The sequence below is a fragment of the Canis aureus genome, chromosome 31 (assembly GCF_053574225.1).
Source record: "Canis aureus isolate CA01 chromosome 31, VMU_Caureus_v.1.0, whole genome shotgun sequence".
Taxonomy (NCBI): domain Eukaryota; kingdom Metazoa; phylum Chordata; class Mammalia; order Carnivora; family Canidae; genus Canis; species Canis aureus.
The window spans coordinates 45634762-45655833 of NC_135641.1; the positions used below are offsets into that span (position 1 = coordinate 45634762).

Below are 21072 nucleotides of genomic sequence, written 5' to 3' on the forward strand. Positions count from 1 at the left end.
TGTATCATTTGATATGTATTGTCATAAAGCTTTTATATTTTTCAAACACTTCAGCAGTTTTATGCATTGAGTTTATTATTAAATGTCATTGTGTCACTTTATGGGATCCTATTTAAAGAAAGTAGCTAGGGAAAGAGATGAGAAACATTTATAATTTGACCCCAACTAAATTCAAGGACAATATGGGGACTCAGTAAAAGAGTTTATAAATTTCTCAGGTGCTCTTCATAAAAATAAAGCCCAAACAAAGGAACAAACAAACAAAAACCCCAAATGAAAACAAACCAAACAAAACATTTATTTAGTCATCACTTAGTAACCAGATAATGGATTTTTATGAATATGAAATTCTAGACAAGGTGTCATGTTCTGGAACAGCCCTTCCTGTATTTCAGTCATTTAACGACTAGCTCAAATGTCCCTCTCTCTACCTCCCAGGCAGATTGAGGGACTCCCACACCAGCAAGTAATACCATAGCATTTTTTTTTCAGACACATGTTTTTTCTCACATTGTCATTTGGTTAGTTTTTTTATATGGTTGACACCCACTCAGACTGGAATTCACATAGAACAAGGACTTTGCTTTATCCATTTTTTTCCCCCCAGTGCCTAAGACGGGCATGTGGAAGGAACTTAATCATCATGTTTGAGATAACAGTTTTTATAACTTCAGGTCTTGTGTTATTAAGAATTGTGTTATTGCATAAGAAGGGAAGTTCTGATTGGATCATTGTCTCTTAACGATCCAAATGGTTTAGTAGCGGGATGGCTGGGATGTACACAACAGAAATGGGGTGGGGATTTGGCATTAACTTAGTGTGTGATAAATAACGCAAATCAAGGAATTTGCATGATTCAGATATGTGAAGCCTTCTCCAGCTGAACCTTTCCAGAATCGAAGAGCCTTGTGTAAAATAATTAATCAATCACATAGAAATCCCTCCATTTACCCAATTGTTTTAGTTGCCTTTTTTTTTTTCTTTTAAGTAGTTGTAGCTGGTGTCTTCCCTAAGAAGAGGCGAGCTGAACCATCTTTCAGGCTGGAACTTGGACGATAACAGGCAGTCACTATTGTGGTACCTGAGAAATATCAAAATACTGTTGTTCCAAAATATTTCCTGAAACTAGTCCCTTTTGAGTACAAAAAATGAAAAGATTTGGGGGTATGTAATGGTGTTTGGAGTTGGTTGCCTCTGGACTTGCTGGGCTGTGGCCTCTGGGTCCCTTCTGGCAGTCGACCGAATCTCTGTTCTGAAAGCATCCACCTAAACTTGGAACCTCCCGGTTAATCTGATCCTGACTTTAAGCATCTAAGAAGGATGACAGGTCTTTCACGGTGGAAAAATTAGATTTGACAGCACTGAACTCTTGTTGATACTTGGCTGCAATCACCTGTCGTCTTTCAGTGGGAGGGCCCAGTCTCTCCTCAGGTCCCAGCTCTCTCTGTGCCTTACCCGCCGTTTCCCTTGCTCTTTGTTATCTGCTGGGCCCCTATGGGCATTTGGGTTAGCACCATATGCATTATCTCCCTGAATTATAAGCCTGTTCTTTAGCAGGGTCACGCTTCCTGTATGACAGTGGCTGCCATTCGTAAAATATTCCTTAGACCCCAACGGGTCATACTAAAAGCTAATCAACCATTGTGCTCATTGTTGAGCTTAACAGAGATGGCATATTCTTTTATTGCTTTTCTGTTACAATAAAGATGGGGCTACAGCTGACAACTGTGTGTGAAGATTGGGCAGTTTGTGCCCTGTTGGGTGAAGCCAAAATGGCAGGTGGCCCTAAGCACAACAGGTTGTGAGAGGAGGGAGCTAACACAGGGTTTGGGGAGGGCATCCAGGGAAGTCGTGCCCGTGGCACCCTGGACCCTCTTTTGGTGGCTTGAATCCCTGTTCCTGAGCCAGAGAACATCACGAATCAAGAGCTGTGCTCTTCTTCTGACCCTCCTTTCCCCCTAAAAGAAAGAAGATAAAGAGAAGGCTTAGTGGGAGCACATATGCTGGTTTCCTTTTTATTTTTAAAGTTCCATCTCAGTTCTAAAAGGTATACTTTCTGTCTGTATGACCTACAAGTCACTTTGATTTCTCTTAGAAATGGCCAATTATGAGAAAAGTATAGGTCAACATTTTACTCTTTATTGAAGTTATAATAATCATTCTTATTACTTAAAGAGAATAGTTAAGGAAAATAGTTTTAAATGGGCATATGGGTTAAGGAGATGCTTTACTAGGGAAAATGGGCAAAATGATTGAACATTCCGAAAAATGCATTCTGACCTCATCCCGATACATGCCATCAGTGAATTAAATTGAGATGCATTCCATTTGCGACGGATTTGCTTACAAAGGACACAAGACCTTGAAAAGGATTCTGTTTTTTTTGGTTTGTTTTCTTTGTAGTTGAGCCAGAGGGGTGAGTACAGAGAGGAGAAAGATGGTTGAGGTGTGGTTGGATCCTGTCCTTTCCAGTGTCTGTTTCTTACATTCTTAAGTTATCTGAGGAAGGTAACGTTTGGATTGATCGCTGGAAGACAGATCAACATGTTCGGAAAGTTTGCTTCTAAGGGACTTTGTAGTTTGGCCAGAGAAAAGGATACTGGACTTCAGGCGTCTCTGAGATGAGGAAGTGTCCTCTCTAGTCACCAGTAGAGGCACAATTTTAGTAGGTGATGGTGATGAATGTTGTCTCATTTCCAGAAAGTCTGGACCGAAGACGGTAAGTGTGTTGGGAGATAAGAGAATGAAGACAGCCTTTCTGTGTTTCTGGTTGTTACTGCTGGGGGAGATTGGGTGTCTGCTGGGCAACCCCCACGTCCTGTTTGTGGGCAGTAATTGTAGTAAAGACAACTGGGTGGCATCAGCCGTGGGGAGCCTTGGGCTGGGGAATTGTTCCAGATAGTTCAATTGTGTGCCAGCCTTGCTTTTGGTGAAACATGGCATTGTCACAAGACTATTACCCTCTAAGAGCTCGAATACTCAGCTATTGCCAATACATATTTTTGTAATCATTGTTACACTTCTTAAAACTAAAAATTTCTTGTTGCAAGAGCAATTTTTAAATTATACATGTGAAAGTATAGGTAAAGAAAAGGAAGACCCCCAAAAGGCATATAATCGCACTTAGAAGAGTTAAGCACTGGTGACACTTTGGGGTAGAAGTACAGTTCTTTTCTGTAACTTTGCTTTGAAACATTCTTCACTTAATAGTACATTGTGGACATAAGTCTCATCATTCAGTGCTCCTCTAAGTTAGACCTGATGCATTTCCCCTGAGGGAGCTTTCATCCCCCAGAGGGGAAGGTTTGGAGGGCCTTATCTCACCTCCCTATTTTCCCCCATGGCAGGATGGGCACATGGAAGCAGTGAGCCTAGGAAAAAGGAACTGGACACATGTGGTCCATCATTTTCTGGGTTCTCTATTCCGGGAGGAAGGAGACCAAACAATAGATCTCATTTCAGTCCTCTCTAGCCCAGCTTCCCTGTCACCCTGCTGGTACCAGCTAATATTTCAAAATGAAGTATTTTGCAGAGATTCTTTTCTTTTACCTTGAAATGGGATGCTAACAGCAGTGAAGACCTTCCCAACTGTGAAGGTGTGAGATACAGGCCCAGGCTCCATAGTTCCTGTTTTTCTTGCAGAATTCAGAGAATGTGACTGTGACTCTTGGGTTTAGACAAGTGTAGGCGGACCCCTGGTCAGGGCAGAGAGTTGAAACAGATGGCCGTTGACTGGCTAAATGTCACATCAGTGGTAATTTGAAGATGATCTTGGCTTTATCCTGAGGCAAAACAACAGCAAAAAGCCCCCACAAAAAAAGCCACCTCACCCCCAAATTGGGCTGATGTTTGGGCTTTAACCAACAGAGAGATATTTAGAAATTTCCAGGCCGGTGTTTGGGAATAGTCAGTGGTTGACCCTATAGACACAATATTAAGATGATTAATTCAGTACTTGTTTTTCATCTTCAGTTGAGGCACTATTTATAGCCAGTGCTATTTGCATCAATATAAAGAATTTCTATTGCATCCAAATGAGATGAGGAAGGAGGAGTTACAGGGGAAGGGGAAGCTCATCGGGGTTAGCCCGTGGCAGTCCATTCCTCTTCTCTACCTTAAGGGCCACCACCTTCATTCCCTCTTGCGCAGACTGTTTATCAGCTTCGTGTCTTTGAGTCTCTCTGTGAGCCAGTCTGTCCTTTGACGAACTTCCTAATTAGTATAAAGCTCGGATTGTGTCTCTCAAAGCTCTGTTTTCCCTGCTCACAGAAGAACATCCAGTCTTTTATTGTGAGATGTTCAAGGTCTTCCAAAGTCTGTCGTCTACTCATCTTACCCACATTCATTCGTTCATTCTACATGTTCCTGAGCACGTGTGAGAAGTGCTAGAGACCCAGTGGTGAGCATGACTTGGTTCATTTCTCACTGCTTCTCTAAGTCCTCAGACTCATACTCTCAGCTTCTGCTTCTCTGGGCCTTGGTGCCCACCATTCCCTCTCTTCAAACCTCTTGGTTAAAAATCTCTCAGAACTCCGTTGAATACCACCTCCTCCATGAAGCTGGCTGCGATTCCTTTAGCCTCTTCTGAACTCCCTTAGATGCCAGTGTCTTCCTCTCTAGTGTGATGCTCTACTCCCTCTTGCATTATAGTCCTTCCTCAATGTGTCATCTACCCTATCAACCGGTACGCTCTTTGAAAGCAATAAATACTTCTTATTTCTCTTTCTTCATTTTTTGGAGGATAGCAAAAGCACAGTGATGAAGACTTTGGGCCTATATGGTCAGATAAATCTGGACCTAAATCTTGGTCCTTCCAATTCATCAGCTGCATGACCCACTCATTGGCTGCAAGTTACTTCCCCTCTTCAGTTTTCTTATCTGTAAAAAGAGGAATAATAGTTGCTCAGAGAGCTGGTTGTGAGAATTAAAAAAGGTCATCAACGTATAGTGGTTAACACCGTTCTTGGCACAAAAATAAGTGCTTAGTAAACTTGACACCATTGGCCCTCAATATATATTTGCTGAATTACTGATTTAGGGATTGGTCTCTTCAGTAGTTCAATATTCAGCACCTGTTGTATGCCTGAGCAAATCATTCTGTATTCCTCTCTAAAGTATTGTTTAGAAAGATGAATTATCTGAAATCATCTTGTTTCTTCATTTTTACCTTCTTTAAATATACTGTCCAACTACATCCTTCTCACATGTTCTCCTTGTGTTCAGATATTAATAGTAAGACCAATGCTAAGTAGCAGCTATGAAATGAACAGAATTTTTCAAAAGATCATCTGATAGCCGTGCTTTTGCCGACAGTTTTCCTGGGAAGAGAATGCAAGTATCAGGAGGGGCAAGGCTCTTCTGAAGCTCCAGAGAAGTAACAGCCCCAGCAGAAATAGATGCAGGTCTCCTGATGTCACCTAGTTCTACAATGAAGCTGGGTAAAAAACACCTTCTTCCAATTTTTTCTCTTTCAAAAACAAGACAGCCTTATTAAAAATATTAAACAGTGTTCACCAGTGGTGGGTAAAAGGTCTGGTTCAGTGCCACGTCAACACAGAAGCAGCCTTGGTGTTGAAGACGATGATTGCAATCAGAGTTTCAGTCATCAGGTTAATAGAGGTGGCGAGATGACCAAAACCTGACTGGGAGACTCAGCATCAGGGTGGGGACTGGTTGGGAGAGGACACGATCCAATTCCTCAGGTTAAATGGAGGAGAGGTTAAGAGAGTGGTGTTGCACACGGCCTGCGGAAGGCGGCCAAGTGTGGTGGTGGAGGACAGCCGGTTAGAAGCCAGGCCGCCAGGGCGGATAGACCTGCCACCTGTCAGCTGTGGGCTCCTGGGGAGTGACTTACCTCTTTGTGTCTTGGTTTCTTTACATGTGGAAAGGGGGGAACAGTACTTACCTCACGGAGGTGGAATGAGGACGAAACCACTTAATGTATATAAAGCATTCAGAAGCTGGGCCAAGCCATGTGGGTACTTAGTAAATATTAGGGAAGAGAGGAGGTAGGTTATCACTGGTGCATGGGGAATTACTGTTTGGGGATCATGTGGAGGTGAGGGGCCCAGGTGAGTGGGGGATGAGAGCGTGGGGGTGGGGGTGGTGCTCTAAATGGGTAGACAGTGGTGGACACGGCGTGCTTTTGAAGATTGGCGAGAGATGTCCTCCTATTAAAAACTTTCTGGGGTGACAGTCCCTGAATCCCACCTTTGAACAGTCTCTCTTTTGGGCCAATCATGGCCTCTTCTCCACAGTTGTCATTTAAGATGAAGACGTTTGGTAATGGGGCCTAGGATGACCTCATGTTACTAACAGATGAGCACTAAGCTTGGGTTCATTTATTCTGAAGGTCTCAAAGGTTGAGACCTCTGAGGGAAGCATTGGGTGCTGCAAGGATACGAGAAGGAAAATGCCAAAGGCAACTTCTACCTCTGGCCCAATTTGCCCTTCTTGGACCTGTAGACCTGAGAAGGGTGTCGGTAGGGCTTGAACTTGGCCTTTCTTAACGCTGAATGCTTGTGGTTTGGGGGGCGTGTGTAGTTACACTTTGACACCTTGCTTGCTACGGCACGTCATCTGTGAATAACATGTATAGCTGCTTTAAGGTGCCCCAAATGGTATTGTAGTCACCACAGAGGATTAGAAGTGGAGAATATTCGTATTTATTCTTATAATAAAATTTTATATGCTAAGTCAAAGCTTATTCTAAATTAAGACTAGAAAGAAAAGGCTCTTTGGGTGAAATTCTGTATGTCAGGCTTGATCAAGAATTAGAGTAATATGGAGAGATTTAGAAACATCTGGTAATGTGTTATTAATAAGCTAGCAGAAATGAATCAACAATTTCAACTGAGAAACATTAATTTGCATAAAATACCCAATAAGAAAGAATGCACAATATACATTTTTCATCATATACAGTAATTGGGCAACCCAGACGTTTTGAAGCATACCAACCAGGAAATTTATACATTGTTGTCGACTAGATTAAATTTATAAATGAAGAGAAAAATCAGTTGATTTTTTTTTAACGTTGTTTATTGTACCTCACAAATTACGATATTAACTGTGGTAGACACCGAAGCAGAGGAGAGAAACCAGTTGTAGGTCCTGTAGACGTGAGGCAGTGACTCCCTTCCGCTAATAAAAAGGAGATGGATGCGTGGTTAATATGCAGCTCAGACTCCAGTCGGACTTGCCCTCTAAAACACAAGCAAATAGGAGTTTTGCTTTTAAAATTGGATGTTTTATTAGGAGAATGTGTGACTTTGCATTTTGAGTGGCGTGGAGCCACAGGACTAGGGGGACACGAGCCTGCGGTGCCCGGGGCAGGGAAGGCTCACTCCACGACATCCCCGTGGCGTCCAGAGGGGTGCGGGGCGCTCCACGGGCTGTGAGGGCCGACCGTGCGCATCTCTTCCCAGGTCCGCGTGCAGGGGTGCCACGTCGGGAGCTTGTAACTGGCCACGCGGGAAGATTTACACCAAGGGAAATGGCACAGGCTTCAAATTAGGGCTGCTTGTCCTTGAGAGCTGCTTGCGAAATATTGAGAAATATATTCTGCACGACCGAGTGCAAGTTAGTTTTTTTTTTTTTTAAGCCTCTTTGTTCCTTCGTTTCTTCATCACTAAAATAGAGGAACATATTTGAACCCCATATAACTATGATGCGGTTTGCATGAGATAATTTAGGTAGTTTTCAAAACAACATCTAGCGTATAGTTCTCGATAAATGTTAGTGTTGTTATACCTGGGGCTACCAATGCTTAGTCCTTTCTAGTGGCGAATCAGTCTGCTCTTTTTTTTTTTTTTTTGGTAAACAAGGATGAATCATAACAGTTAAATATTTATTAAATATTTGCATGTGCCAGGCACAATTATAAGCACGTTATAATTCATATTATATTTTTATTACATATATGGCACTATATATTTATGGCATTAAATCCCTACTCCAACACCGTAAGAGATTCATTTTTGTCCCAATTCTTCAAAGGATCAAACAGACTTAGCGAGGAACTTACCCAAAGGCACAAACAATAGTAAGTCTGGGCTGTGAACCTAGGTCATTCGCTTCTGGATTCTGAGTTGCTAAGCCTACACTCCTCTGCTGTCAGTAAAGCTCATAAAACATTGGCAAAAGTCAGGAGCTTGGGTACATCTGGTCTGGTGCCTCATGCTTCACAGATGAGGGAAATGAGAGAGAGAGAGAGAATGACTTGTCTATGGTCACATACAAGCTTCTGTGTTTCCTGATTCCAGTTCAGCCCCTTTTTGTTTAAAAAGGAGATAGCAAGACAGCAGCTACTTTTGAATAGAAGTGGGGAAAGGATACACCCTGGAAGGGAAATTGCAAAACAAGGAAGGCATTCCTAAACAAGAAAATACCTGGTGTTTTGGGGTCCATCTCCTCTGAGAGTTGATTCCCCTTCTCTGGACTAGAGAGTGAATCTTTCAGTATCCATGGGATGGAATTTTTATTGGGGGGAGAGTTAGAAGCTTAAGGACAGTCTTCATCCAAACCTCTAATGCCTACTCAGTGCAATACTCAAACTGTATTTAGACAGGAAGTGCATTGCTTTTCAGCCCTTGAAAGTTTCTAAGTGTCCAGGCCATGGTACCCTGCAGCCCCCACCCCTTCCCCGGCTGGAGCTGCTTTGTGTTACAGGCATGCACGTGCACTTACCATCAATCTCGGGAAGAAGTGTCCAGTCCCCATCTTCCCACCATTGGAAGGGAGCCCTACGCTCAGAGCCAAGAAAGCAGAGGTTGTGACTTAATGACAAAAGTCTGCTCACGGTCAACCCTGAAGGTGAATGTTATGAATCTGGTAATCCTTCCTGGCCCAGGTCATCCTATTAGCCGTGGCACCAGGGGTGAGTCTGCCCTTCCATCCCCGGAGGGCACAGAGTGATTCAGGAGGCTTCCTGGACCTCGGCCTGTTCATTCTTCCTGGTACGCAGACCCGCAGCTACATTGGCAGAGCAAAATCGAGTGAATTTTTGGCATAACTTGCTCAGGAACATGATAAATTATGAACATTTTCTATTTCTATAGGTAGGAAAAGCTTTATATAGAGATTGAAAAATACCACATGATGCCTTTTATGGAAGTTTGGAGTTGGTCAGGCAGGAAGGAGACGGTGCAGGAGCTTGAGTGAATGGAAGATTGGGTTTGAGGAAGGATATTTTAGAGGCGGTGGGCAGGACGGGGTGAATTCAAGAGTTTTGGGTCTGGGAGAGCAGCTAAGATCATTCTCGTGGTTTCTAGGAGCAGAGCCCGCGCCCAGGATTCCTGTGTACGTGATTTATGGAGGAGGTGCCCTTGGGAGAAGGGCAGGGGAAGAAGCTGAGGAGCCTGCCTTCAGCTGGGACCTGTGGGGGGCTGGGGGTAGCCCCCACACATTGCACCCCACAGACGGGTGCCCCTGAAAGCCAGGGGCAGCCCTCCGTGCCTGAGGTAGCAGATCAGTGGCTACTGGCGTAGCTTCACGGTAGAGCAGCTGGGCCTGGGGCAGTTCTCCTGCAATTGCCTGGCACCGACACTCACTGCAGCTGGGGCTGGGACGTCACCCTGGTGCAAGGGACGTGGGCCAGCGGCACAGCATCCACTGCCCTCGCCTAATAACATGGGTGTGCAGTGTTGGGAATTTGTGTCCAGTCAAAATTTGGGGGGGGAAAGGGTTATGAGACCCCCCTGAGAATTCTAAGCAGTGGAACAGAGAGGTAGCAGCCTTCGACGGTTGGATCCAGCTAGGCCCGGATGGGGTCTGGGTAGCCTGGGTGCAGGCAGTGAGCGGCCTGGAGTCCTTGTGGGACACACACCACACGTAGATGTAGGGGCTGCTCCCTTCTCTCCTGCTCTCGACGTGTTGGCCAGACAGCGCTCCTGGGTTTGCTGGGCCTGAATCATTACTGTCCGGGGAGCGGAAACGCTCTAATGTTTGGGAAGGGCCAACTGTGGATGGGCCAGGAAGCCCGGAGTTTAGTTCTTCCTCAGCTGTGATGGGGACCCCGGGCTGCGCCGAGCTGTGAGGACAGAGGGGAGGGCAGGGAGGTGGCGCCCGCTGAGCCAGCCGCAGGCCCCGGGGCAAGCTGCTCGGCCTCCCGGGCCCTCTCTTTCTGCGGTGGATGATACTCTGCTACGGTGAGGGCCCCGCAAGATGATATAGTTAAAGGTCTTTGCATGAAATTAGCGCCAACAACTTGTATTATCAGGAGAGATCATTGTTCGCTGTTGACGGATCTTATTACCAGTGAGAAATGGAACCTCTTACCTCTCTCCTTTCCGTAAATCATATACTCTGAACGTGTGCGGCTTGTCATTGAGAATCTAAACATAAGGGAAAAATTAAAAAAAAAAAAAAAGAATCTGGAGCGTCACAAAAGAGCAGGTATTTAGCGTTTTCCCACCTATGTCGTTACTGTCCAACGTGGCGATTTTCTTTTACTCTGTGTCCTGGCATTTGTGGGACGGATCTGGGGGTGGCTAGATCCCCGGAGGTGAAACAAGGTGGAAGGAAAACTCCTGGGTCACCTCACAAGGGGCTGGTGACGGCTGACTTTGAATTCGCCGGGTTAACACGAGCTTATGGTTTCCTACAACAGTAAGACCGTGTAAGCAGTCGAGGAGTGGGAATTGTTTAGGGTTGCTATTTGGGGGCTATTTGGGGAAAAGAAGAGCTGTGATCAGAATACCAAGGTCTTACTGTGCATCGCATATCGGATGAGTTCTGCTGTGTCCTGGAGACACTCTTCGTGTTTTGAGTTTCTTACGGCTGCCGGGCCGTCCTGGGAGCCGCTCACTGCCTTGTGTCATTCTGTTGTCAGCCGTAATGAAATAATTGGGAGGACAATTATTTGCTTGTTCGGGTTCCCACGTTTTCCGTGGTCAATTCCGTCTATTGTCTCCCCCCTCCCCCCCGTACCGTGGTGGGATACATCGCGCCTGCCGACGTCCCGAGAACCACAAGAAGAATGCATTCCTTCCCCTGGGCACGTGCCTCGCTCAAGGCAGGGTGGAGCGGAGCTAAGGTAGAAGCGCTCCGGGGACACTACGGGACCGTGCGCCCGAAACTCGAGCAGCGGAGAGCTCCGCAGCTGGGACGTGAGCCCCCCGTCCCCGCCGAGCTGAACGGTCTCGTTTGATGCGTTCCAGGTCCAAGCAGGCTGCCAACGGGAGACAGCAGTCGAGACCGCACCTGGGGAAGATTCGGGAACGACGGCTGCGGCGCGGGTTGTGGCTGTTGTGCTCAGGTGGCGGGCGCCGCGGCTGTGAAAACAGCCACTGTCCTCCCGCCTCTGCCCGGAACCCGTGGAGATTCTAGGGACCTAACTAGGGCCCGGCAGTGAGGGTCGGGGTCAGCACCCGGTCCTGCGGGAGGCGCTCAGCCAGAGCCACGCCGAGGACAGGCCCAGAGGCCCCCCAGGCTCCTGGGAGTCAGGCGGCCTTCAAACACAGATAGTACCCCCCGCTGGAACCTGCCTTCTGAGTCCTCTTAGCTGTGGAAGAGAGAGAGAGAGAGAGAGAGAGAGAGAGAGAGAGGCAGGGAGGGAGGTGGTGTATTGTGAAAATTGAGTGAGATCATGCAAGTAAAGGAGGCGCCATCCCAGCGCATCACACACCTGCTCAGAGGTACCACGTGCTCGTGCGCCTCCCCCAGGCCGGGCCGTGTTCCCCTGCGTGTGCCCACGTGACCTGCACGTGTGTGCGTGTGCATGTGCGTGTGCGCTTGGGGGCGGAGCCCTGAGCCCTGGACGGCAGGCCTGGCATCCGGGCCCCCAGGAGCCGACCTCACCCGACTCCAAGGGCTGGAGCGGGGCGGATGGGAGCAGAGCCATGGGTGGTTAGACGTACCCAGCAGGAAGGCAGGGGGCCAGGACCCTGCATTTCATGTCTGAACCCATCGTTTCACTGTGTCACTGTCGGATGCCCGTGCGCGTGTCAACACACGCGTATGCTACCCACAGCCGCGTGGGAGGCTCAGATATTGTCTAGAGGAGGACAAAATATCTTGATGAAAATGAATAATTCAGCTAATCACCCAGATGTTTTAGCTGTGTGGTGCCACACAGCTGGGTGATCTAGCTGTTTGGTGACTTGCAAATAAAGCGTGTGGATAATAGAACCTCCCTTTCTTCCCTCCAGATTTTTGGCGTCGCTTAGACATAATCTAAACGATACGGTAACATATGGTAGAATCTCTCACATTCAAAAGCATGCAAGCAGCTAGCTAACACTTTCTACTAAAAAAAAAATTGCTCATAGGTATTTTGATGAATCTAAAATTCTCACGAAGCACATCGTTTGAAAGAAATATGGCAGCAAAACAAACTGCTGCATTCAAAGCAGGGGTGTGGAAAGTGTCAGGCAAACATTTTTAACCTCGTGTTTGTGTGCGGTCTGGTCAAAATAGATTTTCTTTTATGGAAGTCGTTTTAAAAAGGGCTGAAAGACAAAGATTTAGTGTTTGCAGGAAGTCCTTAAGGTCTGTCTGAGAAGCTTCCAGAATTCCATCCTTGGCATCCAGCTCTCGCTCTCACCGAGTAAGCATTTCTGCCTCCCGGTGTGCGCAGTTTGGAGGAACCAGCTCACTGTTACCGTTTGAGATTATTTACTGCGCAAAGGCCACCGAACGTGACCGCAAAGCAGAGGTGGAGTCGGGCGGAAGCGAAGGACGCGAGCGGGACGCCGAGGTCACCGCCGGGCCGCGGGGGGCCTGGGAGCTTTCGGATCCTCCACACGCTGGCTTCAGCCTTGCAGGCCCCGCTCTGACCGCCGGGTGACCGACGGCGGTGGTGCCAAGAGGAGGGACCGCGCTGGCCGTTCGCTGTGCCCGGGCCCCGGGGATCGAGTGAGGGGAGGAGGACAGATCGGGGCAGGTGCTCAGCCTCAGCCTGCTGCTGCCACGCGGGACGCTGGCCCCACGCGACGGGCTCCTCCGTCCTCCAAAAACCCAGAAGTTGACATTTCGACGGAATGTCTGGGGTGTGGCTCGCTCTGTGTGGGCCTGGGTGTGCGGGGTGCTCTGCTGGTGAAGCCTGACACATGTCCCAAGGTCGCGGAGGCTGGGGGCAGAGCAGGAGAGCCCCTGCTGCAGGCGTGCAGCTCGGGGCAGCCCTGGGCCTCGACCTCCCCCAGCGCCCCGCGTGGCTCCTCCTCGGGGCTCAGGCAACTGCTCGAGGCAGTTGCTGCAGGTGCTCATGGGATGAGCTTGGGGGGATGAGCTCCAGGGGATGAGCTCTGGGGGATGAGTTCTGGGGGATGAGCTCAGGGGGATGAGCTCCAGGGGATGGGCTCAGTGGGGTGGGCTCTGTGGATGGGCTCTGTGGATGGGTTCCATGGATGGGCTCCGGGGGATGAGCTTCGGGGGATGGGCTCCGGGGGATGGGCTCCGTGGTTGGGCTCCGTGGTTGGGCTCTGGGGGACGGACTCTGGGGGATGAGCCCCAGGGCTGCTTCGGGCCTTCAGAACCACTCGAGGCTCCCTGGCAGCTTCCCCAAGGTAAATGTTTACTCAACAAACATTTGTCGTTGGTCTTTCTTTTTTAATGTCTCAATTTTTCTTTGTTCCACTTCGACTTCACTAAGCTCAGGTGACTTTTCCTCCCTTACATTCGCTCTTCCGTCCTTCCTCGAACAGTGCTTCGCCTTGGCGTCACCTCGGCTTCACCTCATCTGCGTCTACACGTGACTCTCGCTCCTGGGGGCTCAGCCTCTCGGGTCCCGGAGGCTTCCGAACCCACAGCCTCCCCCGAGTCGCTGCCTCCCAGCAGGCATTAAGGGTAAGCCCGCGAACCGGAACATTGCACGAGCGGGCCCGGGACCCCTCCCAGCCCGGCCGCCACCGCTGTCCCGCGGGGAGGAGCGAGAACGCCCGGCTCAGCCTCAGGATCCGGGGCAGAGGCCCGTCCCCAGATCCAGCCGTGTGCCCGCCCGGAGCGCCCGGCATCCGAATACGCTGAGGAAGTTCATTCGGAAGCCTGAGGTGCGCGGGCTGAACAGTGCTCTGGTGGGGACGGTGGGGCGGGGAAGGCCGGGCGCCTGGCCGTGTCCACACCGCGCACCCGCCGGGCTGTGCTACTCACGTCCTCAGGGAGCACGACCGTCGCGGCGCAGAGGGCCTGGGCCCGGCACCTGCTGACCGGGTGGCCGCGGCTGTCGGGGACTGCCCCTGCCCCTGCCCCTGCCCCCTGCCGCTGAGCCTGAGGCTCGGATCCGTGATGGGAAGACTTCCCTGCCTCCTTTCCTGGCCGGGTGTGGACGAGCTGGGCCAGAGGCTGTGCAGCTGGTGGGCGACCCAGGGGGACTCGGTACCTGTTCCTGCCCGTGTCTGGCCCCGTCCCCGCTGCCAGGCCCTCTGAGCACCCCCTGGGGTACAGGTGCGTGACCTGGGGGTTGGTTCCTGTTCCTGCCCCCGCCCATCCCTGTCCCCACTCCGAGGCCCTGCTGAGCACCCCCGGGGTGCGGGTGGGTGACCTGGGGGTCGTCACCTGTTCCTGCCCCTGCCCGTCCCTGCCCCTGCCCTGAGGCCCACGGCCCCTGTGGAAGGAGTTACAGGAGCAGCAGCTCTGCACCCGGAGGAGGGTGCTGGGGCGCCAGGCCTGTTGGGTGGGAAGGACGACCCGTTTCCTGGCCGGGAGCTCGGGACCTGCCGGTGGGCCGTCCCACCTTAATTCCGCCTCTTTCGGGGGCGGGGGTGCTGGGGCCCGTGCTGCGGGCGGGCTTGTCCCCAGCGGTCCAAGGAGGGCGGCAGGCGGGTGTTTCCCCAGGTGCGGGGCGCATGGGCCGCCTCGGGGGGAGCTTGCTCACCTGGAATCGGGCTTGGGGCGCCGGCATTGCTGGAGCCTCCACACGGGGCCGTGGAAAGAAAGCCACTTGGTGCAGGGCCTTTTCCTCAACGAGACTTAGAAACCAGGTGTCCTCAGAGCCCAGCATGGAAGGGCGGGAGGCAGCGAGGGCCCGATCCCTTGAGCAGTGGCCACGGAGTTGCAGGCGGGCCCAGGAGGGCGCCGGGCCGTTGGGGGGCGGCCGTGCCAGACGGGCCTTGTGAGTTGCCAACAGTTCCCGAAAGAAATCTCTGGGCCCGCGAAGGGCAAGGGCATAGTTAGTGCCTTGCGACCACAGCTCCGACCTGGAGCCCCAGAGACCCGGGGGGTCGGCCCGCTGCCTTCGGGAGCCTGGGCTCGGGGCTCGAAGCCGGGTCTCGGGCGGCCGCGCCGACGGTCCTCGGAGGGGCAGGTTTGCCAGCTTGGTTGCTCACGGGAGTGAGGACACGTTCATCACGTCTGCTTTACTCATCAAACAGAATGAATATGCTGAATATTTACAGATCGGCTCTGCGGGATCATTATAGGCGGAATGGCAGGGTAAGCTGCTCATACAGGGACGCACTACATTTTGGCTCTAACCACTTGGCCAAGTTACTTATCTGGCTTTCGCCGTGAGCCTGAGCACGGCCCTCGAGGCTGGGGGACCGGGCGTCCCGCCTCGGGTTGTAGATGGCACCTCCAGATGTGAGGGGGTCGGCGATCACGTGGTTTACCGTCCGGTACGAGCGACGTGCTAAAACCCGTAACGGGGACAAAGCATGTCCAGCTGGACAGTCTCATACACTGCAGGGAAGGGCTCTACGTGCCGTGCGCTTTGCAGGTGGAGGTCTCGGGCCACTAATACGCACTTGTAGGTCTACAACTGCAAGAGCACAGTGTTTCAGTTACTGATGCTGATGAATGTTGATAATCCTACGAACAGAAGAGTTTAGAGCCCGCAAATCCGAGGGCCTAGAGATCAACAGTTATTTCTAATAGTGCAGCAGCGACGTAGCTTTAAGGTTGATTCTATCCTTTTCGAACCGGCAAACACTTCGGGACGACACAAAGAAAGCCTCGCGACAGGACAGATCGCCTTACCTCACGATCCCCAGAGCCGTTGGCTTGCATTGGAAAAATTAAAACTTTAAGAATGGTATTTGATTTTTAGTTACTTGATTCCATTGAAATGTGGTTTTCTTTTCTTTTCTTTCTTTTTTTTTTTTTAAATTCTATTTAGGAAATTCTTTGCGGAGAGATCATTCCTGCCAAATTTTAGGAATCTGCGTAGTGGTATTTTTAAAGTCGGGCTTGCTGAGATGTGAGTATAGACGCTGAAAGCTACCCCGTGGTAGGTGTACGGTTTTGAGTTTTGACGCATATCAATAATCGTGTGATCACCATAAAAATAGGGGCTACTTCTCTATTAGTTTTCTGGGGTTACCCTTACAAAAGGCGACAGACTGGATGAGCTAAACAACAGGAGTGGTCTTACGGCTCTAGAGGCTGGGAGTCCAAGACCAGGTAAGGTCTGCTCTGAGGCCGCCCGCGGGTGGTGCTTCCTCCTGTGTCCTCGCGCGCTCCCCTCTGGGGCCTCTGGGGTCAGATTCCCGCTTCCCGTGAGGCCGCCGGGCACCCTGGATGGAGGCCCACACTCCTGGCCTCAGTTCAACTTACTTGTCTCTTTAGAGACTCTTCCTTCAAACTACAGTCGTGTCCTGAAGTATTGGGGTGAAGGCTTCTCCGCGCTTGCAGGGGGCCGTTCAGTTCCCATCGCCCCCAACGGTTCTCTCCCGCCCCTTCGCGGTCAGTCCTCTTCCCTGACCCCAGCTCGTGGCAATACTGCTATTTCCCATCCGTGTCTCTTCCCCCCCCACTCCCGAAATGTCATATAAATGAAATTTACGGAGTCGTCCTGACGGATGCCTATTTGGAAGGGATGGCAGGGACGTCCCAGGAGCGGGTCCCCTTCCCCTCCCCATGGCCACGGGCTCGGATCCCAGAATTGTCAGAGCCCTCGGGGTCGGTGGGGTCTCTGAGCTGGCCTCTCTCCGCTCCCCTGTGCCCTTTCCCCCTCCTGCACCAGGCATAGCTGCATCAGCCAAGGGCTGCCCCCCACCCCCCGAGGTTGTCACCGTAGAGCAATGCCCGCCCCCCCGCCCCAGGACAAGGCCCCGGGAGGAGGACCAGCAGCCGTCAAGGTGCCGGGTGCGTGGACTGGCTGATGCCGTCCAGGCAGGGAAAGCCCGATGGCTGGTCCTTCTCAGGGGTGGCGTTCCCAGTGCCCCAAGGTCAGGCCAAGGCCCCTTGGCTGCCCCCTCCCCAGGGGCCAGGGCTACCCAGGTCTTTCTTCGGCTACTTCACAGGCGGTTGACAGGCTGATAAGCTCGATGATACCAGGGGCCGCGGCGTTTGCAGGCCGCTGGTGGTGCCAGGCACCAGGCTGCAAGCTGTGGGCGAGTCCTCGCGAATCCCACGGCAGCTCACTGGCTCCTCCTCGCTCTGTGGGGCCGTCTTAGAACCGAGGTATGGCGTTTCCCCAATTCTGCAGAGACCTACGGGGGAGCTTAAAGCCTGAAGATATCTGTCAAGTTCCTCCAACCTTTGCACATTCAGACTTATTTTCTAATCCCAGCAACTTCCTGTGTGGGGCTCCCGGTGTTTTCCCTGCTTATCTAACGGGGCAGCAGGAAAAGCATCTTTCCGGGCGTCCCGCCATCCCCGCCCTCCCGCCCCCAGGTCGGGCTGCCCTGGGCCTATGATGAGGACGAAGATGGAGGGTGAGAGGAATCGTGACCATACGTACTGCTCTTTCTTCCTGCTCTTTTCTAGAACATATTACAGCAGAGGAAATATTTTAAAAGCCGTGGCCTCGTGGGATCCTGTCAGTATATTTTCGATCTGTCCTTCCTAAAGGAAACCCCCTCTGTTACGGGTTCGCAGAAGCTCAGTCCTGAAAAATTGGAAGATAACCAGAGAAATTCTTTAAAGTCCTAATATTTCAGAGAGAAACATCTTAGCCCAGCGGCCATGAAATTAATGAAATTCTCTTGCTCTCTTTTTAAACAAATGAAAAAAGCTGAGACCAGGGAAAATGCAGTAACCCGACCGGCGTCCCAGGCGCGGGTCCTCGGCCGCCCGCTCTCCGTCGACTGGGCGCCCCGCCTCCCCTCCCCTCCCCTCCCCTCCCCTCCCCTCCCCTCCCCTCCGAGCAGAGTCAGGTGAAATTCTCACCACTACGGTTACACTCACATTGTTTTTTTCCTGGCCTAAGGCGGGATTGACATACGGGATTCATTTTCTCTTCCAACTCTAATATATTTGAAGTGGTTGCTAGAAGCACAGGATTGGGCAGGGCTCTGAACGTGCATGTGGGCCCAATGGGAGGGAGGCCCGCAGGCGGGTCCCGTGTGTGCCGCGGACACAGGGTGGGGACAGCAGCAGCCCGCCGGCGGCCAGCCCCGGGCACAGGCATGGCCACCCCGGAGTCTTCTTCAACAGAGGACGCCGTTTGGAACACTATGTCGCCGTTCACAACTTGTGATAAATCAGTCTTAGCGGCAGTTAGCGACCCCCGGAGCGAGGGGAGATCTGCAGAGACGCAGAAGGTACGTGGTGGCTCGGCGAGGGCAGGCTCGGGTGGGGGGCTGCGGACGTGGGGGTCAGGGTCTGGGCCAGCAAGGCCAGTCGGTGCCCAGTGAGGGCCTCGCGTGTCCCCGGCCGAGCCGTGGCTGCCACCAACAGGCGGAAGTGATTTGGAGATTGCAGGTGGGGACGCTCTAGGATGACCACGCGGCCCAGTTGGTCTGCGAGGCAGGACTTCCCGGTGTTAAAGCAGAGGCCGTCCTAGGAAAACGGGGGATCGGTCACCCTCGAAGGCGCTAACAACGATTTTGCACGCGTCCTCGTTGAAGGTGAGGCCTGCCATCGTCCTACGGCCATGGTGATGGGAAGTCACGGCTGCAAAACTGCTGTAGAACAACCCCGAGGCCATGGCTCGCGGGCTCGCTGCTCAGGGCTGGCCTCGGGAGGACTCCGGTTGGAGAACGGAACGCGAGTCTCCTTCTTGGCTTTGTCGTTATCCTTGAGCCTGTGGTTTCCAGGCTATTTGTTTCCTCGTGGACACGCTGAGCACAAGGGGCGCGGGCGGACTGTGGAAATGCACTTAAAGCTTTGACTCCCGACGAATGCACCCACGTGCCGTTGGCTTACGTAAGTCACGGGGCTGAGCCCAACGCCACCGGAGCAGATAACGTGCTCCGTTCCCGCAGATGCCGTATTCCTGCGAGGTCCTACGGCGGGCGCGCAGGAGGCCACCCCTCCCATAAGGTGCAGGTGAAGAGGGGGGACGGTACTCCAGCTGCGACGTCAGCAGGTCACCTGGGTGCATGGTGCCCACCAAAAATGTGTGCTGCTCCATGGCCTGGAGCGATGGGTGCCCCCCAACTGCTTGGTAGGTGTGCAAACACCTCTAGAAGGGGATCTAGAAGGGGATGGCCTCTAATATAGAGGGGTGCACGGTCTCCCGATAAAAGGCCCTTGGCTCCTGTGTCGTCAGATGGCGGGAGCTCCTAGGGCGGCTGAGCAGCAGGTGCGCTGATGACTGTGAAGGGACCTCTCCCCCTTTGACCTCCTCGCCCCTCGCTATCTGGAGTCGGTCGGTCGGTCGGTCGGTCGGTCTTCCCGCTTCCGTGTCTCTCCAGCTGGACAGCTGGCTCCTGGAGGCCCGGAGAAGCGTGGGAGCGCTCCTTGGCCCTTCCCGCCGGGGAGACAGGTGCCGCGCTCGTTCCGGGGCTGGCGTGGCTGCCCTTGATGCCTCTCGTCCCCTCCACCGCTTCCGATGCACCTCACCCGGTGGTCGGCGTGGCTAGCTGGTGTTCCAAACGTGCTTGACCTGAAAACCAGGCACGTGACTTCTTTAGGTTTCAGAATTAATTGCAAATGTCACTACCTGCCTTTCCCGCACCCCTGTCTCCATGGTCACTGTGTGCGTGTGTGTGCGTGTGTGTGTGTGTCGGGGGTAGATTTGCTGAAATCATTCTGAATGTTTTCTATGATCCCAGCTTTACATTTCCAATTTTGGATACTTTTAATTTTTTTCCTTCCTTCTTTCCTTCCTCCCTTCCTTCCTTCCCCTTGTCCTCCTCCTTTGTCTTCCTTTTTTTTTTTTTTTCCTAAGCAATGAAAAGAACAGCGAGATGGGGGAAACAGGAAAAGTCAGCCAAATATTAGATGAGCTCGCATGAGACTGAACCTTCTCTGGCACATAAAGGAATTCAGCAGCCTCTCTTTCTTAGCAAGAATCAGATGTTCTTTAATACTTAGGGTCCAAGGCTCAGAGGCCCTCAGGTCAAACTTGGCTTTCAGCTCTGAAGACTTCCAGAAAGCAGAGTCTGAGCTTGTTGCATAGCAGAAGCCACAGTTTCCTTTCAAGCTAAAACATTGACTCAGAGGCTCAACATAAGGCCACTGGCCAAGCCAGCTGTGCTCTCTGGACACACACAGCTCCCCCCCGCCCGCCCCCCTTGATTCTGCTTTATACAAGGTGGAAGGAACACAGCCGAGCTCTCCCTACTGAAAACAAACTTGTTCCTAACGAGCTGGCTGCATAACAAATCTCATTCTATAGAATCCTGCTCTCTCACTGACTCGAACAAAACAGTGGAAAATACTTTCTAATAATAATAATAATAATAATAAAAAGTGGCCTCTAAATGCCATAGCACCACGTGACAGGTCGAGAGGCCGAGAGAAAACAGGAGGCTCGTGTCCCTTAGATCACAGGTGCTGTAACCGGATGCTGGTCGGTAGACGTCCTTCGGTGACCTCCTGCTGACAGGTGAATGGACAAGATGTTAAAACCCGAGGATGAAGTGGGTGTGGGATCACTGGGGGCATTTGCGCTCCTTGTTGGCAGGTTTTAGGGTTGTGATCCCCCCGCCATGTCCCACTGTGACGGCCACGTACGCTGACCAAAACGCTGAGTGCTTTTCAGCACGTTGGGCCCTATTGTGTCTTCTGCCCTGAGGAATGTGTTACTCCTGTTGCCAATAACTCACTGGGACTGGTTTTCACTGGGTGAATGTCTACGGCGGGAGGGGGAAGGTGGCGTGTAGTTGGAAAAGAGTGAACTTTCCTTCCTCCCTGGCCCAACTGATCAGTATTTGTGACATGCGTTGTATCATTTCCTAGGTTTCTGCTGTCTGTGTTCTGATCAATGTGGTCAAGCACGTTCCATGCCTCAGTTTCCCCAAGTGTAAA

At 51.5% G+C, this 21072-nt stretch overlaps 1 long non-coding RNA gene across 10 annotated transcripts in view; it reads left to right on the forward strand.

Moving 5' to 3' along the window:
* Positions 1-21072, forward strand: part of LOC144302754 (uncharacterized) — a 192720-nt gene that overhangs the window by 34952 nt on the left and 136696 nt on the right. For 2 of the 10 annotated variants that reach the window (XR_013369807.1, XR_013369813.1), the window contains exons 3-5: positions 13644-14382; positions 15309-15369; positions 16052-16132. The exons of 5 other annotated variants lie outside the window; for them this stretch is intronic. This is a non-coding gene — a long non-coding RNA (uncharacterized LOC144302754). Of the gene's footprint in view, positions 1-13643; positions 14383-15308; positions 15370-16051; positions 16133-16241; positions 16618-17177; positions 17338-17643; positions 17877-21072 lie in introns of those variants that run through there. 3 more of the 10 variants (XR_013369810.1, XR_013369811.1, XR_013369808.1) reach the window with 3 other exon arrangements.